Genomic DNA, 21,375 nt, shown 5'->3' with positions numbered 1-21,375 from the left:
AGAAAAAAAAAGTTAGATCAATGATAAAGATTTACAGTCTAAGGTTTACTCTCATTTTCAATAGTTCCCCCAAACTAAAGGTGATAAAAATACATTTTATGTAATCACATTAGCTCATTAATCACCTAAAGGCCTGGCTGTTGACCCTTCACCTTTCCCAATGGGACTGAGGAAGTCAATCAACTGATAAAATAAAGTCTCCATCAGACTTTAAAAAGAAAAAACCCTTTTTAATGATTATGAAAAATATATATGTGAGATTCAGGTTAACTTCCCAAAATTTACATCGAGAAAAGAATCAAGAACATTCACTATACCAAAAAAAAAAAAAAATGGGATTTTTGCAATCTCTTTTTAAAAGTGAAAGAGAGAGGGAGAATAGATTTTAATGAGCTTCCCTGTTCACCTTGATTAAATCAGAACTTTAGAGAAAGTAACCTAGCAGAACTTCAGAAATGTGAAGTTCAAGTTCAACTAATGAAGGAACAAAGACTTTAATTTTAGCTGAATGATCTTCCCATGTCTGTGTCAGTTTCACACTCTATTAGATCCTCTGGAACAAAAGGCCCAGACCCTCCCACTGGGAATCTTTCTCTGGAGCCCTAGGCACTATTGTTGATTTTATCTTAAAGGGCTTGGGAACACATTTTATAAACATGAAAACAGAGAGCAAGTAAGTGTGAGAAACATCCAGTGAAAGAAGGTCAATGCTGTCAAAGCCCCACTGAATTTCTTTTAAAATGATGAAGGTAGATGCATTTCTGGTTGGTGTGTTTAGTCAGACAGAGGTTTGAAAATGATATTCATTTGTCCCTTTTCTTACATGTGAAAACAATCACAATTTCTCAGGGAAGAATCTCCTGCTGGGTTACCAACTGCTGGGCTCATCCTCTCATACAACCAAATACCTTATTTTCAGTCTGAGACTTGGGGATGCTTTCTTTGGACAAATCAACATTGGCGTCATATATGGAAATTCTCCTTCCTAAGGTTACCCATTGCAAGTGAAACCATGGAATTCCATGACACCTGTAAACCATTTCTCCTCTTCTGACTGGATTTGGCACAGCTAAGCATGGAATCAGAACCAGAAAGCCAGAGACCTACCTGCCAAATGAATGCTATTTCAGGATGTCTTCAATGTTGTTGTTTTCCTTTTAAATAAAAATGAAATGAAATCACATAACAACACCACAATAAATTCTGCACATGCTAAAATATAAAAGAGAGGACATTATTTTTTGACCTTTCAATATATGTGAAACACATTTTGTACTGGAATAAACAACTTGAAAATGTATTATATGCACAAATGGCATGTGAATGGAACAGTTGCTTATGAGACTGGGAAAGAAGAGAAACTCTATTCATTGACAGAGGGCTGCCAAAATTAGATATTAAAAACCCCAAACCTTTCTCAGTTTAAGGAATAAAATTGGTCTCTTAGAGATCCTACTCCTAAATCAAAAGATGAAAATTACCAAGCTTTAGTACACAACCACATGAATAATTCAGCCTATGAAAGCCACTATTATCCAGCATGGAATCGCTAATATGCAATAGGAAGTTTTCTCAGAATCTCAGAGGAGTTCCAGGATTGAATTTCTCATGACAAATAGTGGTTCTGACAAATGAAAATTCTACCATGAAATATAAAGTCGACATTAAACTAACAATCTATTTAGTCAGCAATCATTCAGTAACTATGAACCAGCTGGAAAAGACACACCCAATACAAATCTATATCTGTTCTGTCATCTATTCAGGACATATTTATTGAGGACCTACCACATGCTCAGCACCATGCTGGGAGCTGGGGTGTCAGCAAGATAGACATAGTTTTTTTCCCATGGATAGAAATAAAGAGTCCCACTTTCTACTACTGGGCATGCCAAACTATAAGTGATAGCAACCACTCAGATTGAAAAGGTGCTGTTATTGGTGGCAGAATGATAAAACTCTTAGATACAATTCTCTCAAGGCCAAAAAATTGATGGGGTTACATATAGTTAGATATAGATATTTAAATCTATAGTTAAAAAATTTACATAAAGTCTATGTGAATTGTTTTTGTTTTGTTTTGCTCTTGTTGTTATTATTCTGTTTTCTCTCCTTGTAGATCAAATTATGGGTGGATTGAAGTAGGATTAATGTTACCAGCACAGAATACTGACTCTCATTTAGAGCCTTTGGCAGTGAACTGATCCAGAGAGAGATCACCAGCATCAACATCATCATCATTATCATCAAGAGGCTTGCAAGGCCTACTTTATCAATCTTATTTATTATATCCATGGAACATGTGTTATCACCAAAATGACACCAGGGACTTACAGAACATGTCTCAATTCATATCTCCGTTTACTGAATAGCAAATGGATTAAGTATTTTAGAAATTGCAAATAGGCTAGCAAATGCAGATGGGCTGGGATTATAAGAAAATGTAATAAACTTCTAATAAAACATTTGAGCAAACTCACACATCTGTGGACAGATGGGAGGCATTATGTAATCAAGTCATTGCTACAGCAAGCTCTAACCGCACCCCCCTCCTCTTCAACCCCGCCAACCCATCCCTACCCCCGGCCCCGCCCCACTGCTGCTGTTGGGCCAAGGTTGAGGGTAAAGGGCCTCTGTGAGTTTTCCTTCTCTGTCAGCATCCAGAGAAAGTATTTTTAATCTTTCTAAGATGAACTATTAAAATAGACAGCCTTTGACCCACACCCACAAAAACACACACAAAAAAACTCAAATCCTTGACCCAGGAAGCAAGGTTTCACTGCTTGTTTTTGTTTGTTTTTGAAAACATAATATTTCCATGAATACACTTAGCTACTTGCCAGAAGTTTTTGTCTCTGACAATTCCACTAGATGGTAATGTTTGAGGTAGGCTCCTTAATGTAGCTTTGGGGAGTAATTTCCGAAGTGATCAATCAGCTGTAGAAACCACAAAACGGAATGAGAGATAGATTGGGAGTTTTTTAAAGGCTATATTCACCAGACTAAGTGAATAATATGAAATTAACACTTAGAAGTTCTCCTTTTGAAGATAATGTGAATGTGTGTGGGTGTGTATAAAGGTTACTGAATTCCAGAGTAACATTAGAATTTTCTCTTTACAACAACTGACTAACCTTCAACTTGATATTCTGGAATGACTTTCCTCCCTTGATCAAAAGTATATCTCCTGGGGTATCAAACACTTGAGGTGCAAAAATCTGGGGTGAGGCACAGGGGAAAAGAGGAAAAGGAGAAAACACTTCTACAGCATCTGAGAGAGAAGTTGTCACAGAGAACTGAAGCAAGTATATTTTAGAGATGAAACATTGACACAAGCTCTGGAGTCAGCTAAACCAGGATTCAGCCTTATCACTTTTTTGGCCATGTGACCTTATAGTACGTTTTTCTAATTGGTAAAATGGAGACAAAAATACTGTTGCAGTAGGTAGCTAGTCAGGCATGAGCAGGACAGGAGTAGGCTCCCCCATTCTCCAAACACATAACAGAAGTGTCAGGCTACCTTCAGGTGATGGTCAGGTGGTTGTCAGCTGTCTCTCTAAAATAGTAATTGGTCACAGCTGGCACCAGAGAAGGCTGTCTCCTAATAGATAGAAAACACCTGAAACTGGTGATCAGCAGCTTCCCAATAAGATCTTAGGAGTTGGGTGAGTGGGCTCAAGCATGTGCACTAAGAGGCAAAATGGTAGGGTTTAACTACCATTTTGTTAAGAGGCAAAATGGTAGGATATATTACTTTCCTCTGGGAATGCTAGACTGGTAAGGGAAGAATGCCTGAAGTGAGCATGCATGCAATTCCAGTAAACACACTGCATATGCAGCCCCTCCCAAGTGCTGACCAGCCACTGTGCATAGCCCACCCCAAGGGAAGAATCAAAGAAGTAAAGCAAGACCCCAGAAGCATGCCAACATACAAAACCCCAAGTCATGCATTTGATCTCTCAAGTCACTCGCTTGGCCCTCTTCCAAGTGTACTTTACTTTCTTTCATTCCTGTTCTAAAGCTTTCTAATAAACTTCCACTCCTACTCTAAAACTTGCCTGACTTCTTCTGCCTTATACCTCCTCCATCAAATTCTTTCTTCTGAGGAGGCAAGAATTGAGGTTGCTGCAGACCCCCCATGTATATGGATTTGTCCCAATGACAATAGTACCTAAAATAGAGATAAAACTAGCGTTTAAAGTTACTGTAAGGTTTAAATGAAGTATGTATATAAGGCACTTAGAACAATGCCCAGCACATAGTAAGTACTCAATAAATGTTAGTAACAAATATTGTATTTCAGACCAAAGTGCTAAAAAAAAATCAACTAAAAAACATATTGTTCAACTATTGGGATCCTGAGTTTTAGCAGTAATGACAGCAGAAATCAAAGACCTCAAACTATTTAGTAAATGTATAATAAGTTCTTCAAATTTTCTATTAGAAGCTAGATCATTATCATACACTTACGATTAACTCTCTGAGATTCTTCTGGTCCATCAATGCCAACAAATTGTTAAAATGAAGATCATTACTCAAGAAAAAAAGTGTGTGACTGTCTTCCAGCATGGGAGCCTAAGAACAAGAGATGTAAAGTAGAACTTGACTATCAAATTCTTAGGTTTGAGAAATGATATTTCCAAGATCACAAGTGAAAGGATTTCATAGATGGAAATTGGAATTTCATATGTCAACTCATATAATATTTTATTATAAAAACTTTAAAGTATACAAATGTGTAGAGAATATCATAATAAACACTGGTATCCCCAGCTTTAAAAATTAAAGCATTATGAGGACACTCAGAGCTGCCATGCTGAACAAAGGCACTGTTCTTTGAGTAGAAAGTGAATGATCTCCATGGAGGATAACACACTGTATTCTACGTAGTTGGAACCCCACCCCCTACCCCAGGATGGAGCTATGTAGCTTTCCACCTAGACACAACCAAAGAGCTCCAGTAAAAACTTCCTGATATCATTCAGACTCCACAATCCTGAATCTGATTATTATTCCTAGTCCCGTTTCTATACTTTTATTATAGATATATCTATTTGTATGGATTTTCTGTTTTGAACTTATATGAACAGTTATTCTTTATGAATCCCTCTGCAACTCGCTTTTTGTGAACTTGATATTATACTTCTAAAATATATTCCTCTTGATGTCTATAACTTTAGTTCATTCGCTTTAACTGCTGAATTTCATTATTTCAATACTGTATTATTGAAATACTGAATTATTTCAATTCAGTTTTTCATTACATGAATAAATTGGTTTATTTATCCATTCTCCTTTTGATAAAGAATTGGAAGTTGTTTTTCTTTCCACATTTTTTGGATGAGAGCCTTGTATTCAATAAATGTTAGCAATAACGTTTTTGTTTGTTTGTTTTTGTTTTGAGACGGAGTCTTGCTCTGTCGCCCAGGCTAGAGTGCAGTGGCGTGATCTTGGCTCATTGTAACTTCTGCCTCCCAGTTTCAAACAATTCTCCTGGCTCAGCCTCCCAAGTAGCTGGAATTACAGGTACACGCCACCACACCTGGCTAATTTTTGTATTTTTAGTAGAGACAGGGTTTCACCATGTTGGCCAGGCTGGTCTCAAACTCCTGACCTCAAGATCCACCCGCCTCAGCATCCCAAAGTACTGGGATTACGGGTGTGAGCCACTGCGCCCAGCCTGTTAGTCATAATATCATGTCTTATTTTGCACTCAGTTCCTTATGAGCAGTATCTACTCTACACTCCTTATGTGACTTCTGTAAATTGGTATCTAAAAAGCTAAAAGTTGTGTTTATCAAATTCCCTCACAGTAAGAGATCCACATATGATTTTGGTTTGACCAAAGACAAGCATGAAAGGTTTTCAGCCTGAAAATAAGATAAACACTGCACTCCTGCCATTTCTGCTGCTGTGGTTGATAAGCACGATCACAGAGGTATTGATATTGTTGGCAGTAGTCCTAATGTCCACTCACAGGTTTGAGAGGCAAGGCATAGTGTATCCATTTGTCATTGTGAATTGTTGCAGACCTGCTGTGGGTCTGGAACTGGCAGCAGCAGCAACAACTTTCCTAATGATGTGATGGTTTCCTAATTGTAGCAGCTTCCTGCTCATGGTAGTGGGTGGTTTAGGTCTATGGCTGGCAGCTTCCAGATCATAAAAAAGATGGCCTCAGGCCATGCGCTGTGGCTCATGCCTATAATCCCAGCACTTTGTGAGGCCAAGGAGGGCGGGTCACTTGAGGCCAGATTCAAGACCAGCCTCGTCAATATGGTGAAATCCTGTCTCTACTAAAAATACAAAAATTAGTTGGTGTGGTGCTGCGTACCAGCAGTCCCAGCTACTCGGGAGGCTGAGGCTGGAGAACTGCTTGAACCCGGGAGGCGGAGGTTGCAGTGTGCCCCGAGATGGCACCACTGTACTGCAGCCTGGGTGACAGAGCGAGACTCCATCTCAAAAAAAAAAAAAAAAAAAAAAAAAAGATGGCCTCAGTAGTCCACTCTGTAGTGCAGCTTTAGAAGTCATACTTGAAAGCTGAACTGAAAGTCTATTTTTCCATCCTCTACTGATTTCATGTAATACCCTATAATTAGAGATAGATTTACCATGAGGTTATTGAAGCTTAAGATTTCAGAGACCCTCATTGCACGGGCCAATGATTGCTTATGTATTTTTATAAAAATTGCAAAACATATTTTAATTGCTACAAATGAAGGCTATTGTCTTTTTCCACTAGCACTTCCCCTCAATTATATTTTCCAGTGTTGATGGAGTGGCCTCAGGCATTTTCAGGTTGCAGTTAAGGAAAAACTGAGTTGGGCATATAATTAGATTGGATTAGCAGATATATTTTTTGTGTTTGCAATCAATCACTCCTAGTGCTCACTGTGTGGAATCACCCAACTTCATGACATGAGGGGACAAATCGAGAGATCACATTGCATCAGGAGAGTGAGTAGTGAAGAGGCAACAAAGTTTAATATTGACAGAACCAGAAGTTAATCTGTGGAAAACTTCTCCAAATCTTATGCTTCACATAAAAAAGAAATTTGACACAGCTTTTCCAATTTTGGCAATAATTCTAAAAATTTACATGGTGTTGTTAATAATGAGTTGTAAAGATGAAAGAAATTTTATAAACTGTTAATAATAACAAATTTCGGTCACCCACAAAAAAATGATACTACAAACTCATTTATCAAATAAAGTCACTCAAAGGACGTATGATGCGATATATATAGAAAAATGCTGTAAAGGTTTATGCATTTGATTAATAAAATTATACATATTATTGTTCTTGATTTGTGATGTTTGTGGTAAATATAAGCTTTATAAAAGTTGTAATTTGTTGTAATTTATTTTCTCATTAATAAGTTTAAATTCATACCTAATTTTGCATTTGTAATATAATATTCCTTTTCCTGAAGAAGGTCCCAAATTTTGTATTAAATTTGTGTCCCCAAACAATTAGGTCCTTCTCTGCCAGTAATAAATCAATTCTTAAGCCAAAATGGATTCTGCCCTCTGCCAATGGAATTCTAAATTAATAAATTATGTAATTAGTATCAAGTGTGGTTGCATGCAACAGAGTTTCAAGGAAACTGACCTCTGGAGTTGTTATCTCTTTTAGGTGGGTTTGAAAATAGTGATAATCTTATTAGCAACAGATAATAACCTCTGCCTGGCTGGAATGAAGTACCTATGAAATGCAAGGTTTTGTCAGACCAGCTGGCTGATCTACACCCCTTATGGTGAAAATGAGAAATCAAAGAAATATGGGTGGAGTTGGCTAATTCTAAATGCATTGGAAAAATTTTTAAAAGAAAACATGAAGCTCTACATTTTAAATTCTTAGCTCAGTCCACAGGAGACCAGAGAATTTTAGAATTTTCCTAAAATGATGACTCTCAAACTTCAACTTGCATAAGAATCCCCTGAAAAAGACTTGTTCATGTACAAACTACTGGGTCCCCAACCTCTAGAGTTTCTGAATCTAGTAGATCTAAGGTGAACCCTGAAATTTACATTTCCAATTAGTTTCAAGGTGATGCTAATGTTGTTGGTCCAGGGACACTTTGAGAACTACTGCCCTCAATGAATGTCTTCTTTTGTACCTTCAAGGTAGATATAACTATAATCAGATGCAACAGGTGACTGAACTACAACTTAAATTCACAGCCTCACTTGGTCTCTTACGTGAAGGTTTGCACACTAATTGAGAAAGCATGGGATATCGTGAGTTGGAATGGGAACATTTGAGTGGATTTAGATGACTCTGAGTACCTGAACCTCCAAGCCCCACTGAGACTGAAAAAAGCAAACGTAGCCCCTCCCACTTCTGTCAGATAAATTTGTCATATTAAAAGATCCAGTGTGATTGCACCTGCAGTAATTACCTTGCAAAAGGATGCCAAGTCTCCTTATGCTCCAACCTACCACCTTCATCCACTCCAAATATAAAGTCAGGTCCCAGCAGCCCCCAGGGATGTAAGTACATAGTCTGGCCGAGAAAAAGCTTTACACAACAAAATAGTCTTAAGATTTTGCTAAGTTGTGTTGGCAGGTTTGTGTGTTGAGTAACCATAGAGATGCAGTGCGGTATATACATGGCTGACTGAGATTCACATGTGCAGAGGATAGAAGGCTAAAACAATATCCCTCCTCTTTCACAGTTTCTGGCAGTGATTTAGACTGTGCCAATCAGACAAATTTAACAAGATTTTGGAGATAGAAGTGAGACAGAGACTGCACTTCTGCTGTTTCTGTGCTCTCTACTGGCAAGAAGGATCATGGAGTCAGTGCTGGCTGAGTTGCAGTTTCTAGTCATGAGCTTTGTAGGTGTCGAGAGCCAGGGCAGGGTGGTGTTGGTGTGGATCATAGCAGGCATGGCACTGATCTGGATCCAGCAGCAGTAGCAACAGTTTTCTGATCCTGGCAGTTTCTGGACTATGACAGTAACTTGGTGTGACAATGTACTGCCCTTGGCAGTGGCAATGTGGTTCTGGAGCCAGTGGCTTCCTGCTCATACAGGAGGCAGTAGCTCCTTTATTGGCCCAGTTCTGTGATTGGAGTCATTCCTAAAATCACAACCTACAGTTTTCAGCCTTCCCAATAATGCTAAAGTCATTGAATAACTTATAGAAAATGCCATCCCACTTAACTAGCTAGAGTAGATTCTGTTCCTCACAAATGAACCCCAGCTGATACAGAGCACATGTGTAAAAGTGTCTCCAGGGTATATCCCCAGGAGTGAAATTGTTGAGCATAAGATTGGGCCACATTTTTCACTTGATTGGGTATTGCCAAATTGTCCTCCAAACTGTTGTGCCAATTTACATTGAAAAATTGGAGAAAATTCACCAAAGTTTGTGATTATGACATTTTTAATTTTTGCTACATTGATGGATGTGAAAAAAGATCTCATTTTAATTTGCAATTCCCTGATTACAGATTGTTTGTACATTGATTAGTTATTAAGTTTCCTTTTACAGTAAATTGCCTGGTCATATAATTTGTTCATTTTATGTGGACTTGCTTATCTCTTTATTGATTTTTATGAGTTCTTTATTCTGGATACTAAATCTTTGCAATTGCAAATATCTTCTATTCTAGCTAACGGTATGCCTTTTCACTTTACTAATATAATTTTTACAATATAAAAATGTTTCACATCAATGTAATTATCAATCATCTCCTTTGTTGTTCATACTTTTTGTGTCTCATCTAAGAAATCTACCCTTCTTATATGGCATAAGAGATATTCTCCCATATCTTTTAAAAGTTTTGAACTTTTTTCGTTTTTACCTCTGCAATAAACCTAGAATTTATTTTTGTAGATAAATGTAATATAATTTTATTTTTTACATATGAATAATTGTTTCAGCACTGTTTAAGTATTTTACCCCACTGATTTTTAAAAATTCATTAATTTATTTTTTATTATACATACTTAAGGTGTACAATATGGTGTTTTAATATGCACAGTGAAATAATGACTATAGCTAAGCAAATTAACATATCTATCACCTTCCATGGTTACCTCTTTGTGTGTGTGGTAAAAGCACCTAAAATCATTCTCTTAGCACATTTTAGATATATAATATAATATTATTAACTATAGTCCTCATGCTAAACATTAGATCTTCAGAGTTATTCATCCTGCATAAGTGCAAGTTTGTACCCTCTGACCTACATATCCCCATTTTTTCTCCCTCCCTGTCCCTGGTAACCAACTCTACTCTCTATGTATTTGACTTTTCTTTTAGATTCCACATATAAATGAGATTATGTTGTACATTTCTTTCTGCATCTTGCTTATTTCACTTAGTATAATGTTCTCTAGGTTCATCCATATTCCATTGTGTGTGCGTGTGTGCGTGTGTGTGTGTGTGTGCGTGCAAAGAGAGACAGAGAGAAACCACGTGCACAATTTCTATACTCATTCATTGGTCAGTGGACACAGGTTGTTTCCATATCTTGGCCATTTTACCCCCACTGATTTAATGCTACCTCTGTCCTATTCCAGGCTTCTATAGGTCCAATGGTCATTTTCTGAGTCATCAAGTCTCTTCCATTGTTTATGTCTATACTTGCAGCAGTACCACATTGTCAAAATTTTTATATTGATAATCTGGTAGGGTAAGTTTCACAACATTCATGTTAAAAAATTGTTTGGGCTATTCTAGCAGGCAAAAAGCTATAGCTGTAGACCAGAAGAAATAAGGCTACCCAATACAGACAAATTAGGGGGTGCCATATGACTAGTGAACAAAAAATACTGTATTCTAGAGTATCAATATGTTTTCTCTTGACTAAATCTATTACTTCAAGTTTTTTACCTTCAGCTTCAATAACCTATTCACTCTGTTTAGTAAGTAGTTAATTACATTAATCTACAAATCATGGAATTTCTTTTTTAAACTCATGTTTTAATGACCATATCATTCAGTCTTTCTTTTTTTTTTTTTTTTTTTTTTTTTTTTTTTTTGAGACGGAGTCTTGCTCTGTCGCCCAGGCTGGAGTGCAGTGGCCAGATCTCAGCTCACTGCAAGCCCCGCCTCCCGGGTTCACGCCATTCTCCTGCCTCAGCCTCCCGAGTAGCTGGGACTACAGGCGCCCGCCACCTCGCCCGGCTAGTTTTTTTGTTTTTTTTTTTTTGTATTTTTTAGTAGAGACAGGGTTTCACCGTGTTAGCCAGGATGGTCTCGATCTTCTGACCTCGTGATCCACCCATCTCGGCCTCCCAAAGTGCTGGGATTACAGGCTTGAGCCACCGCGCCCGGCCCATTCAGTCTTAAAGAATAAATTGTATTAGAAAATAATATTTTTAATCCATTTGTCTCTATGAGTCTGCTAATTTCCTTCAGTACTAAAAAATAAGAGGTAATGGATGTACTTGTGCATATCCAACTCATTTTGCTATTTGCTTTAGCTCCCTAATAACCTATTTTAAGAGTAAGTCTGTTTTTCTCTTAAATTCAAAGCATTTCATAAGAACTGAGGCATTTAATTCTCACAACAGCCATATGAAGCAGTTACTATTAAATCATGCCCATGATACAGAAGAGGAAAATAAGACACAGAGATCCTAAGTAACAGGGACAGGTGTCCTCTTGCTAGTAATTGACAGAACCAAGGCTTGAACCCAGGCAACGTGGCTTCATCACTCTCCCGTTTAATTTAACCTCTGTAGCTCTCCTGCCTCTCAATAAACTGAAAATCACAGAAATTTATAGTTACAACCTATGACAAATACTTTTGAACGAGAAGGACAAAGATCTATAAGAACATGTCACAAGAAAATATGACCTACTACTTACTTAGTTCTTCCTATACCTACATTCTCTCACTCTCTCACCTTATCAATTATCAAAGTATTTTTCTAATAGAGTTCTTTTTAAGGAATTTTGGTGAATAATATTTTCTTTATATTAGTATGCAAATATTTCAAAATCATCTAGTTATAAATATCAGCTACTAATATCAACATTATAGTTGATATTAGTATTATCATTATTAGTTGATAATGATATTATTATCATTCATTGCTGTAGAATATTGTTTCTTAGTATGTCAAAAAACATTACTTTAACCCTATATTTAGATTTTCCTTAAAGCAGAATCATCCACTTGTCAGAGTGTCTCTAATCCAAACCAGAGGATGACTGTACTAATTAGCTTTATTGTAGAAACAATGAACCTCAAATGATAATGGCTTCCTAAAAAAGGGAATTTTTTTAAATTGACATTTCACGTGGGCTCTAGGTCAGCTGCAGATGTGTTTTTGGCAGTGAGTAGGCTGTAGCTCTTCTTTATATGTCTTGCCATTCTAGAACACAGGCTGAAGATGCAGCCTCTATGTGGGACATGCCATTCTCACAGCAGATGGAAAGGAGAGTTAGAGTCAAGCACACAACAGCTTTTCAACATTCTGCTCAAACATGGTGTCTATCATGTCCACCCACTACTGGCCAAAGAAGTCCCTGATGGTCAAAGAGGCTCAATGTCAGTGAGACAAAGGAGAGAGACTAAATATATAGATGGATAGTGGCTGGACCTAGGCAATAGAACTCTGACTCACAACCTCTGCAGCAACCAGCCTAGGAAGCCAAACCACAACCTCTGTGGCAATCAGCCCAGAACAGTCAGGACTTCATCAGTGACTCCTGGGTTCCCTCCTTTTTGCCCCTGCTTCCAACTTAGGCTCAACCAGAGAAAGTAAAACATGCTCTCCTAACCAATCACATAACATGCCACACTTCAAGTTAGCCTGCCTACAGTGTTACCAAACCAGGCCTCGTTTGCCCATGATGCAGTATGCCAATCACTGAGATGATGAATTTTGCAGCAGAGAAAGGGTTTATTCATGAGTCAGCCAAAGCAAAAAGATAGGAAAATCTGTCTCAAATACATCCTTTCCCCCACTAAAGATGAGATTTTAGGGGTATTTATGGCATAGAGGGGCAAGGTGGTTCAAGGCATAGGGAAAGGTGACTGGGGATCAGGAATTGTGGGGCAATCAGTGATCTGCACAAGTGTAGTCAAGCTTCATAGCTCTTCATAGGATGCACAGTAACAAAATGGCATCAGCAGCATGATCTGAGGGTGGAGTTTTTGGCCCTCTGACATCAAAAGATCAGCCACTGGATCCTCATGCAGACCCAGTTGAAGTGTTGGTGGTCTTGGCCTGCTGGAATTGGACAAGAGCTGACTCTAAGTTCCTGAAAAATAACTTAGGCAAACCATGGTGGCCTATATATTAGAGATACTATTTCTAAGGAAGGTAGTGGGAATTTAGATATATATAGTTTAGCTGTGTGACTTTTAGCTATATGGCTTTTAAAACCAACTAAAAGCAAGTGACTAAAAACAAGTGAGGCAATTTAAGTTTGGTGTGCCTAGTTGTTAGCCCTTGGTTTGGCAGCTTTCCCATGCCAATATCCTCCAATCAGAACACACCTGAAGTCTTCCCTATAGTTTTCACTATAAACTTTCCTATTCTGTCTGCCTGCCTTTGAATTTCCTGTAAGTGCAAGTGATAGTGGCTGACTCCCTTGCTATATAGCGAATTCTGAATAAATAGCTTCTGTTTGTTTCATTTGGGTGGTCTTTGCTTATTTCCACAAAATATACCCCACCTATGGTAGCAGGGTGAGGTGGGGAGGGTTATAGCAAATTACAGTAACCTGGGTGAGAATTCCCTGGGTGAGAATGAGTAATCTTCTTTGAAGGAAGAGGAGAATAAATAGAAAAGGACAATAATACAATCAGCTATTGTTCACCCTTGGGATCATGAAGTTGCTTTCCTCCTCTTCACATGCGAAATTCTATCCAGCTGTGACAGTATGCTTGAAGACCAGCATTTCTTGATAGTCTCTATTTCAGGTCTGGATATCTCTACTCTTTCTTCAGAAACATCTGGACTAAAACACAAGTTATATACCCAAGATATAATAGTGGCTCAGGAACAAGACAATAGTACCAAACACTTTTTAGAAAGGAGAGTTGAAGATGCACAGCAATCAGTCATCTAAAATCTTCCTGGGCAAATGTTACAAAGGCTTCTTCTTCTGTGTGGAGAAAATGCTCTTCTATTGGACTCCAGTTCTTCCTGGAAGTAGTTCTACAGTCCATTTTTCTCTTGGCTCTACCCTCTGGGAAGTCTTTCTTTTTTCATTATCCTTTTTGGCTACATCTAAAGAGGTCACTATACAATATGCTCTCCTTTGTACCTGAGCATCTTACTCGTGTGCTTCCTGCCTATTGAAAATTGGGGACCCAACAGTTTGCTTTTGTATTGAACAGCCTGATGCGCGCGCTCTCTGTCTCTCTCTCATAGGCACACGACGCGCATGCGCACACACACACACATACACACACATATGCACATGTGCACACACCACTACTGGCTTTATATCTATTTGATTCCAGTTAGATCCATGTATGCTATGGTTTGAATGTGTCCCCCAGTGTTCAGGTGTTGGAAACTTAATCCCTAATGGAACAGTGTTGAGAAGTGGGGCCTTTAAGATATGCTTAGTGAGGGCTCCTCCCTCATTAATGGATTAATGTGCATTAGTTATCTTGGGTATAGGTTCCTACCAGAAGTTCAACTGCTTTCCAGTCTCTTTTGTGCTCTTTTGTCCTTCAATCTTTCACCATGGGATGACAGAGCAGGAAGGCCCTCACCAGATGCAGCCCCTTGATGCTGGACTTCCCAGCCTCCAGAACCCAATAAACTTCTATTGTTGATAAATTAGCCGGTCAGGGATTCTGCTATAGCAACACAAAATGGACTAAGACAATGTGCCGAAAGCCATAGTACAATTTTTGTCAAGATCCTCTCTCTAACAAGCTTATCAGTGTTTTATAGAATAGACATGCCCTCATCATCTCCTTTCCCTGAGCCATCTGTCCAGATGAAAGGATTTATTTTGAAGGGAGTGTCATCCTTTTAGAGATTTTAACTAATGATGTAGTAGCCACATCCCTCAATTGATTCTTGTTTGAACATTGAGTTTTAGTTGGCCCCTGTTGCTCAGAGGATGTCTAAATTTTATCTTCTACTGTTAGATAAGAAAAATAGTTGCATGTTTCCAACCCTGGAAGTCTCAACATTTCCAAATTTTCCTTTTCTTTTCCTTATCCTTGGTCAGTTCTTTTCTGAGCTCATCTCTTCTTTATAGTTTCTTGTCAAATGCATCTAACAACTATGGTACTCTGGTGACATTCTGTTTTACTACATCTTAACCCAAATCACAAGTATATTAATATACTATCTGCCTTCAAATTTTTGTGGACAGCAGTTATAACAAATGTTCACTACTCCACATCACAGACTGGCATTTTTGTCTGTCTTTAAAGTTTCCTTGTTACACATTGGCCAGGTGCTAATGCTACACCTTTTAGGGGTTTCGCTATGCAGTATTCCACTCCTGGTGCCATTTTTTTCATATTAGGCAACTGTGCTGTAATAGCAAATGATCCCCCAGTTTCTTGGGCTTATGAAATAAAGATTCATTGAGTATATGTGTTACATGTAGGCTGCAGATAGGCTGTGACTCTACTCCACACAGCTTCTCATTTTCAGACCCAGGCTGGAGAAGCAGCCCCTGCTTGGAACATATCTTTCTCATGGTAGATGGAAAACAGTGTCATAGCCAAACATTTAATGGCATTTATTACAACTGCTCAAATATGATTGGTCAAACAACATCACATGGTCAAGCCCAATACCAAATGGGACAAGAAAGAATATTTCTCCATAGGAAGGAATTGCAATGGGTTAAAATGTACAATCTTGTCACAATGAAAGGGGAATAAAATAGAGAAATAATCAAGTTGACCATTACGATACCTAATAGAATTACTTGGAGAATATATGTTTCTCTCTTAATATGGACAAAGCAAGAGAATAAAAAAAATGAGTTTAAAATCCTTACTAAAACTTTTTATTGTTGTTTGTTCATTCATTTACAATCATAGCTCCTAATGATTTTAACTCCTATTAGCAAGAAACTAGTTTTGTTATCTCCTGGGAATGGTGATGATCCCCATCTCTAGCTGGGTGCAGTTATTGGTTATACTGCCTTATGTTTGTTCCTGCTAAACTTTGATAAGAAGAAGGAAAAAAATACTATATGTGTGATTTGCTTTCACTCTTGGTTGCTTTGTTTTCACTCTCTCACTCTAGTCATACCTGAATTTGTAATATCACATGTAGAATAAAAGAAAAATTTTTCCTCATCAACTCTGCTCACTGCCTGTTCCTAAGAACACCAATACAAGAAACACTGGGTGGCAATGGAAGGGTAGGACTATAAATTCCACCCTTCAGGGATATAAAACTATTGCTCCCTCTGGCAGCTTAACTTTCACCAACAGACTAGGCCAATTTTGAGAATAGCATGAAGATAGTAAGGCCATATCTATTCCAATAATAAAAGTACTCAAAGTATAAGAGTAATCTGCCCTATATATTAGTAAGTAAATGGCCAATTTCCCTCTGTGCCAGCCTTATACTCTGGTCCAGTGTTGGGAGCAGAGACTCAATCTTACATCTTGAACAGGGCTTTTGCTAGCTTGTATGAGCCTTTGTTCCAAATAGAAAAAAGGTGTCCTGGCTGGGTGCCATGGCTCACGTCTATAATCCCAGCACTTTGGGAGGCCAAGGTGGGCAGATCATTCGAGGCCAGGAGCTCGAGACCAGCCTGGCCCAACATGGTGAAACCCCATCTCTACTAAAAATACAAAAAGTTAGCCTGGCATGGTGGCAGGTGCCTGTAATCCCAGCTACTCGGGAGGCCGAGGCAGAGGAATTGCTAGAACCCGGGAGGCGGAGGTTGCAGTGAGCCAAGATCACACCACTGTACTCCAGCGTGGGTGACAGAGAGGAACTCTTGTCTCCAAAAAAAGAAAAGAAAAGAAAAGAAAAATGGTGTCTCTTCTAGGTAGATGAATTAGAGAAAGCACCCTCACCACCATGCATAAATTGTTTTTAATGCACCCCCAAAACTTTTGTGAATTAGAAGATGCCCCCCATAGCCCCACCGAGCTAGAGCACATGGCTTAAATAAAGAAAGCAGCTTTATGGAAAGAAAAAATGCAACCTCCACTTCCAGCAAATACAGCCCTTAGCCAGGGTTTTGGTTTGGTAAATGCTGTGTGGCTTCAATTGTAGCCCCCACTCACCCCTTGGACCAGGTGCCTTTGTTCAGTGCACAAAAGCACAATTATGGGTGACAGCCTTGCATTTGACATTAAGCATGAGATGCAAAAAATTCTCATGTAAAATTTATCCAAATGTATATTTTCCCCCAATAAATTTCATTCTCAGCTTCTGCGGACCAGTGTTGAGTGGTTTAATTAAACTCCACACTGACGTGAGCCAGTCACTTGTGTCCATTCTCTATTGAAAAAGGAGCCTTAGGGAACTTAGTGGTCTGTGTACAATAAGACCTTTCTCTTCCATGTAGGCAATATGTCATGTTTAGTGCCCTCCAATGGAGTTTTTTATATACTTGCTTAATGCAAAACAAGCTGCTGGGCTCCAGCTTGAGGGCGTTCTCTTTCTCTCTCTTTCACTATCATTTTGCATTTTATTCTCCTTTCTGGTTCAATCCTCCACTTTCAGATCCTTACCTTTTCCTGCCAATTGCCAGTAACAGTATACTTAAAAATGTTTGCAGGATTTTCTCCAGACACCTGCTGTCAACTACCACATGTAGGAGACTTATATAGTAAATGGCTCTCATTAGAAAGATTTGCCATATGCTATCATAAAGAAGCCATTCTTCAACTCTTGTGCTTCACACAACATTATGCTCAGCAATTGCAAATTTCACAGCATTCACAAATAGAGTTTTAACAACAACAAAAATATGGTCAACAAACTAACATTATTTACTTTTGGGAAAAGCCAATGTCAAAGCATTGCAGCAGCCTGAGCTATAATGTGGGCTTCAATTTTTCACATTTGTACAATATCCATTCTGGCAATGTGTGTGTGTGTTCAAAGTGAGAAAAGAGTGGCTGGTGACTTGGTTTTTTTTTCATATACCTACTCACAGTAGAAGCAGTCATGAATAACATACGACCACTCATCAGAAGCCATATGAAGTTCATAAAGTAGAAGATGAAAACAAATACACCAGTGTTTTTTTTTTTAAAAAAACTTGCTCAGCTCTAATATTTGTCAGTGTCATTTGAAAGTTGATATTAAGTAATAATTTTTTAAAAAATTGAAAAAGAGGCCGGGCGCGGTGGCTCAAGCCTGTAATCCCAGCACTTTGGGAGGCCGAGACGGGTGGATCACAAGGTCAGGAGATCAAGACCATCCTGGCTAACCCGGTGAAACCCCGTCTCTACTAAAAAATACAAAAAACTAGCCGGGCGAGGTGGCGGGCGCCTGTAGTCCCAGCTACTCGGGAGGCTGAGGCAGGAGAATGGCGTGAACCCGGGAGGCGGAGCAGTGAGCTGAGATCCAGCCACGGCACTCCAGCCTGGGTGACAGAGCGAGACCCCATCTCAAAAAAAAAAAAAAAAATTGAAAAAGAAATTTATTCACCTAACAGGAGAATCAATGTGGTTGGCCATTACAATGTAACCAAACTGAATTTATAAAGCTTTAATAAGATGGTTTTTAAATTTTCATTGCATTATGATCCTCCTAAGGATTCTAACATCAGCTAATCCAGTAATGAATGTACTCTAGGTCTTGTCCTTTTCAACCTTAATTGGTGGGAAGATAAAAGAAAGATGTTTTCAACTGCAGCTAACAGAGATCTCAAATCAAGCTAATCAGAATAATTTTTAAAAATAAATTATTTCACATAAAAAAAACTAGCCGGGCGAGGTGGCGGGCGCCTGTAGTCCCAGCTACTTGGGAGGCTGAGGCAGGAGAATGGCGTAAACCCGGGAGGCGGAGCTTGCAGTGAGCTGAGATCCGGCCACTGCACTCCAGCCTGGGTGACAGAGCGAGACTCTGTCTCAAAAAAAAAAAAAAAAAAAAAGAGGTCTAGAAGTAGGGAGGGCTATAGGATTGGTTAGATCAGCAGCTAATGATACTATCAGTTCTATCTTTCCTTCCACTATTGTTGGCTTTATTCTCAGGCTGGTTACAAGATGACTTTGGGAGTCCTCGAGCTCAGGTCCTACTAAACTACAGACGATGAACTTTCTCTTCTGTGGTTCTCTTTTAGAAGCAAGAAAATGTGTTCTAGAAGCTCTCCCAGAAGCTTCCACATCTCTTTACTAAACCACCAGCAGCAAAAAAAAAAAAAAAAAAAACACAGGGGGGTGGATTATCCTGTAATAAAGTAGACTCCCTGTTGGAGCCGGGCAGGTGCTAGTTATCCTTAGGCAGATGGCTGCATGCTGTTAGAGGTATACTTTCACAAAACTGGGTTTCTGATTGATAAAAAGAAAGAGAAAGTGAATGTTGAATGAGGACCAATATGATCCTCTCAGACAGCTAAATCTGCAAGTAGTTTAATAACTGTTAGTAAGTTTCTCTAAAATTACTACTGAAATCCTGACTATAAAAACAAAAGATTCTTCCTTCTTCAAGAGATTAACCACTTTCTTCATTAGGTCTATTATATATATAAAAAAAAACAACAACAAAAAAAAAACCTATACATTCTTAGGAATGCACTTACTGAATCCATTCAATCTCAAAACTAAGACATAAGACATTTCTCATTAACTATTTTTAAAGTAGATTTTTGGCTTCTTTTGATTGCTAATACTCACTACAGAGAAAGATAAGTGGATTCATGGTCAATATGAAGACTTACTAACAGCCTAAAACATGTAGATCTTCTCAAAAGATAAGGGAAACATTTTCAACTTACTGTCATCTATTATTTTTTTCTGATGTTATAGCTACTGATTCACCTTTTCGGATTCCATATAAGTATTCTACATGTTTTTTACGTAGTCTAACACCTTATAGTCCTTGGACCAGCAGCATCAGTGTCATCTGGGAGCTTGTTAGAAATACAAAAATCTCAGGCCCACACCAAACCTACAAAATCTGCATTTTAACAAGATTCCTAGGAGATACATTTGCACGTTAAAGTTTGAGCAGCACTACTGTAAGATATATGCAGTCACTACCTTGTCTCCTGGTGCTGGAGATATATGTACAATATGAAATCTAGAAATGACCTACAGTGCATAACTCATGTTACTTTAGCTTGGAACTTGAAGAATTAAGTGAATATCATGGACTCAGAGAACAAAATTTCTGTTCATCTTTCATCACTGTTCCATTAATGCAATTATCACGATTTTACTTAAACTCACTGACTTAGACATAAGGGATACCAGATCAGAATAATGTCTGATTCCTTCTTCTGATCTTGTTAAAGCAGTCTGGATATTTGCGTATGGGTTTGGGGGTACACAGTGGGAAAACTCAAGATCAGAATTTGCCTGGAGACATTTAGATAAATGCTTGTATTATTTCTACCAAGTATGGACTCAGGGCGATATGGAGGTCAAAACATGGCTGTGCTCTGTAAATATCCATGTGAATTTTTTAAAGTGATAATAAGGCTGAAGTTACAGACTGAAATTTGTTCCTACAGTTTGATCATTTGGACAAGTACAGTATGTTCAGAGGCTTATCTACCCCACATTTAGCATACTCCCCTTCTTGGCATTTCTCTCATTTCCTCGAAAAGCCTTTTTAGAGAAATTTCAGATCGGCAGCCAAAGAAAATTCAGCTCAATTTGCCCTGCTCCCCATGGAGCTCCCAATGACTGAAGGCTTTCATTCCCTTCTCTCCCACATTAATTCTGGATGTGCATTAGTCACCATCTGTGTTTCTCCAGGCTTCATGATGAAAAAGTGGTGAATTTGCTGGGCCAGTCTACACTAAGTTAGTAGGCTGCTGCTTCATCTTCATAGGCAGTTGTTTTGCTTTATTTTATTTGTTCTTGAAGTTTTTTGTTTTACTGCATACTATTAAAGTGAAATACAAAGATTTATAAAGTTATGGTAAAATCTACAAATGTATGATCTACAAATATGTAGTTCCCAACACCTTAGCTCCCCATTTGCTATGTAACAGTTCTTTGTCATTTGTCCTCCCACACCCATGGCTTTGCAGCATTTCCTCAATTTTCTCCTACATTCAGCTCTGTCCTCACAGCTCTTCCTTGAACCAATAACCTTGCCTCTTGCTTCATTGAGAGATATGTGGCTTGCAGGTGAAAAGTCTTTGCTCTGACCTTCCAATTCCAATTTCTACACACACCTATCTTATCCTCATTTCCCCATTCTTGAGGGGGAAGATCCCTTATCCAGTTCTAGACACATCCCTTTACCTTCACTCTTGATCCCATCCATACTGTGTTGAAGGGCAG

General features: G+C 38.5%; 1 protein-coding gene across 1 annotated transcript in view; it reads right to left on the bottom strand.

Annotated features, from left to right (window-relative positions):
* LOC105463406 (anaphase promoting complex subunit 10) overlaps positions 1 to 21,375 on the bottom strand; it is a 287,195-nt gene that overhangs the window by 49,856 nt on the left and 215,964 nt on the right. The gene's annotated exons all lie outside the window — the stretch shown is intronic.

This window comes from Macaca nemestrina, chromosome 3, assembly GCF_043159975.1.
Source record: "Macaca nemestrina isolate mMacNem1 chromosome 3, mMacNem.hap1, whole genome shotgun sequence".
NCBI classification, from domain to species: Eukaryota; Metazoa; Chordata; class Mammalia; order Primates; family Cercopithecidae; genus Macaca; species Macaca nemestrina.
Note: the sequence above shows the minus strand (reverse complement) of the source record. Positions and strands in the feature narration are given on the sequence as shown.